Source organism: Nelumbo lutea, chromosome 2, assembly GCF_056320005.1.
Source record: "Nelumbo lutea isolate HS-2025 chromosome 2, American lotus-T2T, whole genome shotgun sequence".
Taxonomy (NCBI): Eukaryota; Viridiplantae; Streptophyta; class Magnoliopsida; order Proteales; family Nelumbonaceae; genus Nelumbo; species Nelumbo lutea.
In genome coordinates, this window is record NC_142685.1 from 82,698,544 (window position 1) to 82,709,914 (window position 11,371).

Consider the following 11,371-nt stretch of genomic DNA (forward strand, 5'->3'; position numbering starts at 1 on the left):
TTTGAAGTTCTTTTGGAGTGGTTTTAAAAAGATGGATATCTTGGGAGTCGAAAACAAGTGTGTGGCTGAATTCAGACAGGTTCTGGGAGCTCTTGTTGACTCTCTTTTGGCTATGACCACAGTCAAGCTAGTTGAAACCAACTATTTGGGATGGTCACAATAAGTAAAAATTCATGTTTGCAGTAGAGGCAAGTGGGAGTATATCTCTGGGAGCAAGAAAGCTCTGGAATATGAAAAATGGATGCAAGAGAATTATACTATCATTGGATGGTTAGTGAACTCAATGCAACCACAAATCAGTCAACGTTATTTATGGATGAACCCAACAAAAGAAATATGAGGTAGTGTGGCTGAAACTTTTTCTCAAAAACTAAATGTGGCTAGGGCATATAAGCTGATGAGTGATGTGAACAATTTAAGGTAGGGGGAGAGACCTTTAGCCGTTTACTTCACAATGCTGAAATCCCTTTAGCAAGAAATAGACCTAATGGAAACTGTTGTCTAGGAAAGTGCTAATGATGCTGAAATCTATAGGAAATTAGTTGAGAGAAACATGGTTTTTGAATTCTTAACGGGGCTGAATCCCTAGTTTGACATCACCAAGCAAAATATCTTAGCCAAGGATAACGTATCATTGTTTCAGGCCTATGCCTTGGTGAGTAGTGAAGAGAGCAGGACGCTGGTCCAGGTTCAAGGGGCTAGCCTAAGTGACCATTTTCCCAACACATGGCTAAAATTGAAGGGGATTACAGGAAGTTTAGGTGGTTCAAGGAAAAGAGAAGTTGTGTGTGAGTACTGCAAGAAACCAAAGCATACAAAAGATAAGTGTTGGAAGCTGCACCTGAGATTCTTCCTCCTCATTTCCAAAAGAAGACTGATAATGTGAAGACAGGAAGTGCCAACATAGCCACTATTCTAGATATTGATAGGTGCTTAACTAATGAGAGGACTCTCAGTGAACAATTAGCAGTTATGAAGGTAGAATATGAGAAGTATGGGAGGATGATCAATCATCTAGAGAGTGTGGCCTCTTCCTTTAACCCTTAGGGAAATTCAACTACTTCTGCATTTGCACATTCAGGTATACGAGTTACTGCCAATCGTGCAACTATTTTAGAAAATCGTAGGATCCCTTGGATTATTGACTCTAGTGCTTCTGATCATATGACTTGCCTTTCTACCTTATTTAATTCTTATGATTTGCTTCCTGGCCATGTTAAGATTACCCTAGCCAATGACTTTCTTGCTCCTATCTCTGGCAAAGGAACCATTAAGGCTACAGACTTTCTTTCACTTCCTTCTACTCTTCATGTCCCCTTACTAAATACAAATTTGTTATTTGTGAGTAGCCTAACTAAATATTTGAACTGTAGTGTAAGCTTTTTTTCCTTCTTATTGTGCTTTTGCAGACCTAAAGTCTCAGAAAGTGATTGAGAGTGGCCATGAGGTGAATGTAATATACTTGTTGGATACTCCTGGACAAAGCCAAGGACAACTTAAGAAAGTTGCTTTTGGATATATCTCTTCAGAGTTTGTTAGTTGTGTCATGTTATGTCATTTTCATTTAGGTCATCTTTCTTTTTCTGCTTTGAGTCATCTATTCCCAGAACTATTTATGGGAATTAATTTGTCTATTCTTCATTGTGAGTCCTATGAGTTATCCAAACATTGTAAAAATAATTATCCTTTGAGTAATTAAATATAATATTCTCCATTCCATATTGTGCACTCTGATGTATGGGGGCCATACCACTTACCCTTTGAGTAATAAGTTTTAATAAGAAGAAGACTTCCTAATGTAGAGTTTCCACTTTCCTTGGGAGGATTGTATGAACATGGACTTGAAATAAGCCTCAAAGGCATGATGTTGTGAAATGGTGATTGTTGATCAAAGTTTAGTGTCTAGAAAATTCCTAAGGAGGTAGAGTAGTCTTATTAGGTCAAAGCGTTCAGCTTCAGTCAGGGCAAAGCCCATACGAGCAGCCTTTACTGCCTTGCATTGAGAATATCTCCAATATGCTTTATTTCATGGAGAGGTATTCCTAGTGCAAGGTTGCAAAATGATGTTAGAATGGTGTGGGCATAGATTTGCCTTGATAGAAGCCAGGTCAAAGCACTAATGTTCATTCTCAAGCGACAATAGATGAATTCATTTTTGGTAGTTTAAACTAGGGCAGCCATAAGGTTGAAGTCTTTGTGATGGAATAGATACTCCTTTGGATATGTTTCTTGAGCCAGCATAGAATAGAGTTACCATAACAATCTAGTGATTTTCTGATTAATCAGGGAAAGGGCTAGAGGCCATCATCAGTCATTGTTTATTTCCTAGAACCCCTTGCCATTATTAACACCACTAGTTAGCCTATTGATCTGATTCATTGGACCTTCTTCTTTGTTAAATTGATAAAATTCCCAAGATGCTTTTTCCCAAAGGACTAGAGAATTTAGAAAAAACAAAAGAGAAAAAAAATAAAAAAAGGAAGAAAAAAGAGAAGAAAGAGAAAGTAGAAAATAAAGAAAAAAGAATTAGGAAGGAGAGAAAGAAAGCAAAGAGTTGTGATACCAAGAGTAAGATCACTCCCATTCAAGTAACTTCAAAATTTCCAAGGGGTGGTGTTGTCAAATGACATAAACACCATTGGGTCGGCTAAACTCAAATTGTGCTTAACATGTAGTTCTTTCCTATGAGCTATACATTCAGTGAAGAAATGATGAAAGGCCCTCTTTCAGTTGTTTGCTTTATCTCTCTTACGTCGAACCCTCTTTCATTGCTCAATCCACTAGTTACCCCTTTGGGCCTCTGCAATAGTCATCCCTTCATAATAAACCCTCCTAGGAGATGGATGTTAGATGTTTGGTTATTTGAATGAATAATAATCAATTTTGAGAGAAAAGTAAAAATAAGAAAAGAGAGGGGAAAGAAATGAATATGAAAGGCATGATCATCTGGGTGTATGAAAATGTTATGTTGAGAGAATAAAAGCACATGAGCATAATCTTGAGTGAAGTGCTAAATGTTGATTCAAGTATACAATGTATAAGAAATGCATTGTATTTCCTCGATTAATTAATCATTTAAAATTCCTTTTGATAGTCATTCATTATAGGAAGAATTGTGTTTTTCAGTGAATCATATTATGTTTTTAAAAATCATCATAGCTTTTAGATACTCATATCAATTTTCCACCCAAGGGCACAAAAATCGATGTTTGAATAATTAATCATATCAGTATCGAAGTCCCTTGCAACACCAATGTCCCTCGTGGCGAAGAAATCGATGTTGTTTTATTAGTTTTTAAAGTCTCTTGCCTTCGGGCTTAGAAATCATTTGTTTCTAAAATCTCTTGTCTTCAAACATAGAAATCATCGGGGTTTCACTTAAAGGTTATTGATTTTCTCAACAATTTTTAGTTAAAAAGTATTCATTTGAAATTTATTTGTTCAAAAGTCCCTCGTGGCATCAAAGTCCTTTGTAGCATTAAAGTCCCTTGTAGCAAAATATCAGTGATTTATTGATAGTTGCATCGTGGCATATTATGGTTTTTGCTGATTTGCTTTGCGGCATAACATATCCTAAGTATAGAAATCATCAATGTTTCAGTTAAAGATCATTACCTTTTCATCAAGTTTTAGTTAAAAATCACTCGTTTGAATTATATCTATTTCAAAGTCTCTCGTGACACCAAATTCTCTCGTGGTATCAAAGTCCCTTGTAGCATAAAGGTCATTCGTGGCATTTAAGCTCCTTGTAGCTAAAATATCAATGTCTTGTTGATAATTGCATCATGGCATAGCATGATTTTTGTTGATTTGCTTTGCAACATTGCGCACCTTAGGTATAGAAATCATTAATATTAAAAAAAAGATTCATCAATATTTCACTTTATTTAGTGTTTCAGTTAAAAATATTAAAAATCATTAATCTCCCATTTGAATTAATTTGTTTCAAAGTTTGTTACGACACTAAAGTCCCTTATGGCATCAAAGTCCCTTGCGACATTAAAGTTCATCGTGGCATCACCTCATGGCATTAATGTCCATCATGACATCAAAGTCCATTGTGGCCAAAATATCATTGTTTCCTTGCTCATTTCCTGCCATACCATGGATTGTTATTTGCATCGTGACAACGCATGTCATACATAGAAAACATCTACTTTAGTAAAAAACATTAATTTCTCATTTGGATTATATTTATTTTAAAGTCCGTTGTGGAACTGAAGTCCCTCATGATAGTAAGGTCTCTCATGGCAGCAAAGCCCCTTATGGTAGCAAAGTCTATTGTGGCATCAAAGTCCCTCGTAGCAAAGAAATTAACATTGTTTCGTAACATCGCATAACATAAATCTGGTTGATTTCCTAGTTTATAGATGATTATTATTTGTGCCACAGCATAACACACATTGTTATCAATGCTTTTATTTCCAATTGCAACACAATATATTATGATTAAAAATTAAAAGAAAATATGAAAATGAAAATAGAAAATAAAAATGATGATAATGAGAACTTGGTAACGTATCCTTCATCATTTCTTAGTGTCTATTAGCATGTCTAGAAGCATTACAACCTCCGATCATTCCACTATTGTGTTGAACTTGCAAATTCCTCCATCACCATCAAGGAGCACAGAGGAAAATAATAGCTCAAGGCATCATATTAATCATACATTACTATCTCAATGGAACATTATCGTACACTTCGTCATTGGATTTATCAAGGGTTTTGTTAAAGTTTTCGAATGTAGAATACTCTTGCATGGAAGGATGCCTTTCACTTGGAAAATAGAAGTTTCATTATATCGACCATAGGACCTCGGTCAAGTTCTCAAAATGTTTTACTAAATCTTTTAAAATATTTTTCCAAAGAATACTTGCGCTTGTTTTTTCTATTGTACTTTGTAATGGGCTTAAATATCCCATTCTTGAGTTACTTTCAATGTTGTATTTTGCTTGCCTTTTGTTGTTGTTTTTCATTACAGCAAACATACCCGGATTTCGTAAGGTTCCTTGATACGTACCTAGGAGGGGTTATTTCACAAAAAATAAATGGCCTTTACACGATGAGATGGTGTTGCATGAGAACCCTTCTTCCTTTACTTAACCCCCCTTCCTTACTTTGATCACTTCCAATCCTACCCTTCGCAAAAATCTCTATGTGCTTATTTTGGTCTATGTTGTTTCATAGTCTTTACCTCTCAACAAAGAGGGGCAACTATCAAACCATTCTGATCCTTCCAAAACCGAAGCAACCTAAATCTTAGCACCCAAATCCTCAAAATCCTTCATTGAATCCACCTACTACCCTTAAGGCCTAAAAATATCCCTCACTTGTCAAATTACCAAAATATTCTCATTCTAATCGCAAAAATTACCCCTTATTTTCTAAATTACCAAAATACCCTTTACTTCTTGAATTCCCAAATCACCCAAAATTCCCCTTGACCAAATTACTTTAATACCCATCATTCCATTTTTCATAAGTATCTTTCATCCCTAAATTCCTAAATACCCTTGACAAAATTACCAAAATACCCTTCACTTGCCAAATTACTAAAATGTCCTTCCCTTGTTGCCGAGTTATTAAAATTTCCCTTAACCAAATTACCAAAATACTCCTCATGTCGATCTTCACCAAAGTTTCCCTCAGAAATTTCCCAAAATACCCTTCAAACTTAAAATTACCAAAATACCCTTCATTCACCAAATTACCCAAGTACTCTTCTAAACCTGCCCCTTAAAATGCCAAATTACCATGTTACCCAAAAACCCACAAAATTACCAAACTTCCCTTATTACCCCAAATTATCCTTACTTGACTCCTAAAATTCCAACTTGACAAGATGTCCCCTTCCTCTCTGTTATAAATAGGAGGCACCCATCCCAAGAAATAGAGGTCGGATGAGAAGGGAGGAAGGACTTTAAAGGAGAGAGAGAGAGAGAAACTTGGTGGTGTTGAAGTGAAAACAGAGAGAGATCGAAAGTGAGCAAAAAGAAGGGAGAGTCTGAGTGAAAGAGAGGTTTGTAGAGGGGTTTTCGAGCTAGAGAGAGGAGAGAGCAAACAGAGGGAGAAAAAAGTCTTTTGGGAAAAAGTTTGAAGTTGAAGTGAAAACAGGGTATTGTTCATCATATTCCTTGATGATAATAGACAGAACCCAACGACCACCACTCTCATTCTTGAACCTTCATGCAACTTCCTTCAGTGGGATCTGAGCAAGCCTCTGATTGGACACCAACTCTCCACTGCTATCTCATTCACAACTTCAAGTTCGAGTTCCAATAGTAGCAATCCTAATTTTCACTAAAGAAAAGGCTACATATGGGTAATATTTGGATTCTTTTAGGCCTATATTTTAACTTCTAGAAAGTTTTTTTCTTCTTCTTAGCATATGGTATTATCAAGGATTAAAGTATTGATATCGAGTATCGTATTGGATAACTTGGATATGGATACGGATACAAATATGCTTTGGAAATGCATGGATACAAACGAAAAATATGGATACGCTAGGGAAACACATAAAAATTTCATAATACATTAACAATATTAAATTTAGGGTGAAATAACCATAAATAATGTATGAATACATATAAAATGTATATTTTAATGATGTATATGAAAAAAATATATTACAATTAATATAATATGATGCATAAATATCATGCAATTTTATTGATAATGTATCAATCAAGAGTCCATAATGCAAAAGACATTTTTTCTATTATATTTTAATTATTATATCAATTATTTTTGACTTTACTATTTTTACTTCTTTACATTAACAAAGTGGTCAATTGAATATTAAATTCTCTATGTAAATTAAAAAATATCCATTAATAATTTATAAAACGTATAATCTCAACTTAAAATATATCAAATCTATTAAAATTTCTAAGATACATATCATATGCAAATTCATAATTTTTAACTTTTAAAATGATTATTCCATTATTAATTATATTTTTATTCCTATAATTTTCTAATTAAAAATATTTTTCTGGTATAAATGTAGAATAGTAGATTTGATAGATAAAATTTAAGATTATATTCTTGAATATTTTGTAAACAATGGTTTTATTTTCTAAATAATAAATATGATTTTATGTAGTGTAAAGTAATATATATATCTATATATATATATATATACTGGGGAGAGGGGTGCCTAACCCTTTCCTTCTCTCCCTCTCGAAAAATTCAGATTGTCCTTGTCTAGCCAATTGGCATGGAGTCACCATTTTTTTTTTTTGTGAAAATGCAAATCAGGGAGGCCCACCACTCCCGAATTTCTATTCTGATGGTGGCGAATCCATTTTCTAGGTCGTGAAGTGAACAATTCACATCCAGAAATATTTGATAAGAGGGGATGGTCCCCTAAACAAAAGAACTAATACCCACGTGACTAAATATTTCAAACAATCCTGATCAATGGGGCAACACTGACCATTAAAGCATGTGTTTCTTATAAATCCATCCCCTAAGCCAACACAAAGTGAAGGCATTATGATAACCTAGTGATTTTTTAATTGATAATGGAAAGGATTGGAAGTCATCCTTGGTCATTTTGTTCCCCAAATGACTATTATTTCTCAAAATCTACTAGTTAACCTGTTGTGCCAAAGTAATCATCAATGACCTGTTGTGCCAAAGTAATCATTAATGACATGAAAAGAGAAATTAAAGAGAAATTAAAGAAAACTTTGGTTAGGCTTAAAAGGGAGGATTTGTCCATTGGTGAAGCAAAAATTTCGAGTGATTAGCATGTACTTCTTTGATAGGTGCCATGTAATCATTAATGACATGAAGGGGGGGCATTTTTTAGCCATTTGCTCTACCTTTTATTTTCAGTCCTTATTTTACACAACAAAATACGCTTATTAGCTCTTTGAGCCTTCAAATTAGTCTTTTCTTTCAAATAAACATCGTCCAAGAAGAAAATGTCTGAAAATGGGGTAACAAGGGGTAGTTTGAAAAAAATATGATTGGGGAAGGGGGAAGTCAAAAATAGAGAAAAAAGAATAAATAAAGAAAGAGGAAGAACAAAAAAAAAGAATGATGAAAAAAAAACCGGGACAATTTAGAAAGAACAAATTACTAGCAAAAGTAGTATATGGAATTCGGGGATTCCAGTTAATTCATTAATCCCTTCAATTGGACATTGGTTTTTTGACTCCATCAATATTCATGTTTCATCCTATGACAATGTGACAATGTCCTCCCTAGTCGATAAGGGAACATGATTCATATTGATGAAGGATTTGAAGAGCCTTTCATCCCCATGGACATGTTGAAATAAAGATGATAAGAAGAAGAAAAAAGTAAAGAAGAGAAAGAGAAGAGAAGAGAAGAGAAGAGAAGAGAGAAAAAAAAAATAGAATGAGTAGATGTTCTATTTGAAGAACTAAACATTTGATACCTATGAACAAATAAGTTTTAAGCCTTTTACTCATTTTAGCTTTTGCCTTTAGACATGTTTTGTCCTATTCGCTAAGCCCTCTCAATGTTTGTGAAACTGACAAAACAACACTAGATAGACCTAATTGACTAATATTCTCCAATCAAGCATCATCTTCATTATCAACCTTTCATGACAACCAAAAACTAGGGCAGCCCCTTGGATTTGGGTATTTTTTGAAGTGAACCTTTGGTTGATAATTTTGCATTTTCGATGTGCATGCCTTTGCAATTTTTATAGTTTTAATTTTCTTTTTCTGAGGAAAGGGGAAATTATAATTATCTCTCCCAAAGATGTGATGTGGGTCTTATTAGACACACATGTTCTTTTTCGAATTGGTAAGGATGTCATCCCTTGTTTTAAACTTATAGCCACTTTAAAAAGTACCTTTTATCTCTTCTTTTGAAGCTTTATGTTCTGCGCCAAAATATAACAATAAAGACAAAAGGAAAGAAAAAGAAAAAGAAAAAATAGAGTAAAAAAAATGAAAGATAATGATAACAAGAAAACTCAAAATTATAATGAGAATGCATAGGGAAATAAATCAAAAAAGGAAAGTGATCAAATAAGAAATAACAATTAATCTAAGCCACATTTATTCTGATGGAAATTATTGAATTCATTTGTTGCATCATGCATTCACTTAGCACATTAATTGCATTTTCCATTGCACCATTTCGTCTTATAACATTGAATTTTTAATGATTCCATCATTTTTTCATGTCATTAAACTTGTCCTTGCATAGCTCATCGCAAATTTTGATTTCACTAAATCTTGTCATTACATAGCATGTTATGAATCTTAGGTGGCGTTTGATAAATCTGAAATCTGAAGTCTGAAAAGTTTAAAAGATATTAAAAGTGTCTGAAATTTGAAAAGAGGCATAGATGCTTTTCTACTTTTTAGAGGCTCTGAATCCACTAGTTTGTTTGTATTCAATCAACCTTTTATCATTTTAAATTTACTGATTTTACTATTTTACCCCTAAAATATACTATTTGGAAATGTTGAATTCAATTTGCATTATCTCATAAAAACTAATTTTTAACCTCAAAATAATATTGTAACAATACAAATAAAAAATAAAAAACAAAAAATAAAAAATTACTAATTACTAATCATTATATGAAATGATTAAAATTAAAAAAATAATAAATGACTATAAAATATTAAAATAATTAATAATTAGTAATGTTTAATAAAAAAATAATTATTAAATATTAATAATTAATAAAAAATAATTAAATATTAATGTAATAAAAAATATTAAAATAATTAATAATTAATAATAATATTATTATTACTATTCACCGAATTGTCGTTGCAAGTTGCAGCGATAGTAGTGGTGGCGAGAAGATTGGAGAGAAAGAGAGCGAGAGTGAGAGAAAGAGAGAGCGAGAGCGAGAGAGAAACAAGGAGCCATAGAACCACCATCGTTGCAACTTGCAGCGGCGGCGACGACAAGAGAGGGGGGAGAGAGAGAGCGGGAGAGAGAGAGAAGGAACCGCCGCTGCGGCGGCGGCGGTGGCGAGAAGACAAAGGGGAGAGAGTGAGAGAGAAGGAATTGCCAGACTGCAAGTTGTAGCGGCGGTAACAAAAAGGCAGAGGAGAGAGAGAGAGGGAGTGAGAACGAGAGAGAAGGAAGCACCGCTACTGCAACGGTGATGGGAAGGCAGGGGAGAGAGAGAGCGAGAGTGAGAGAGAAGGAACCTCTGCAGCGGTGTTGACGGGAAGGTAGGGGAGAGAGAGAGTGCAAGAGAGAGAGAAGGAACTGCCCTTGCAAGTTGCAGCGGCGGTGGCAGGCAGTGCAACTTCATTAGGTTGTAGATTCACAGTGAAGTTCGATTTGAGTTAGGTTGCAAACTCATAGTGAGGTGCAACGGTGATGGTGGCCGTGGAGCTTCCTTAGGTTGCAGACTCGTGAGGTTCAATGCGAGGTACATGAAGGACAAAAAACATGTAATATTAAATTTTTTTTAGGTTATTTATGTCTTTTAAATACCTTTGAATTACGTATGATCCATTAAGCAACAACTCTATGTCTTAGAAATTAAGATCTGAAATCCAATTTCAGACCTCTAGTAAGAGGGTATACCAAATCCTTGATGGCGTTTGAAAAACAACATTTTCAGATTCAGACATATTAAAAGTACAATCAAATGCCACTTTAGTTTTTAATTACGTCATTAATTTGGTTGGCTCACTACATCATTAGTCCCCCCCACTCACGGCATAGCTTTTATCACTGTACATCACTTCGTACCTTTTTATTGGCTTATAACACATTGCAAAAAAATTGACCTTTAGCAATAGTCATAAAAGTATATATCAAGACCAACTTTTGCTTACAACTACACCAACTTTTGCTAATAGTGGCGTGGCAAAAAACTTTTGGCAACAATTGCTTGTTGCCAAAATAATTTTTTGACAATTGATTGGAGAAAATATCTTTTCATTACACTTAATGTAGATTATGAGCAAAAGTATATATCTAGCAACAATTGCATATTGTTACTGAAAGGAAATTTTAGTAACGATTTTTTTTACCTTTAATCTATAAATGCTAAAGGAAACAATCAAGTTGACTATTGTCGATCATATATTCAATTGTTTCCTATAACTATTGTAAGTGCATGTAGTTCTTTATCACCCCAATTATAAGATATCAAAATAAGGCTATAAATACAAATATAACAGCACGTGGAATCTCTTAGAACTTTCGATGGGCTTAATAACCATTGTAGACTTGTGATGAACTTAATAGCGTTTGCATACTTGCAATGAGCTTAATAACCATCATAAATTTGCTATGAGCTTAAAAGCTACCCGAGACCTACGATAAGCATAGAAGGCCATCCAAGACTTTTGATGAGCATAAAACACTTGTTGAGATCCACAGTGAACAATGGGTGTCGCTT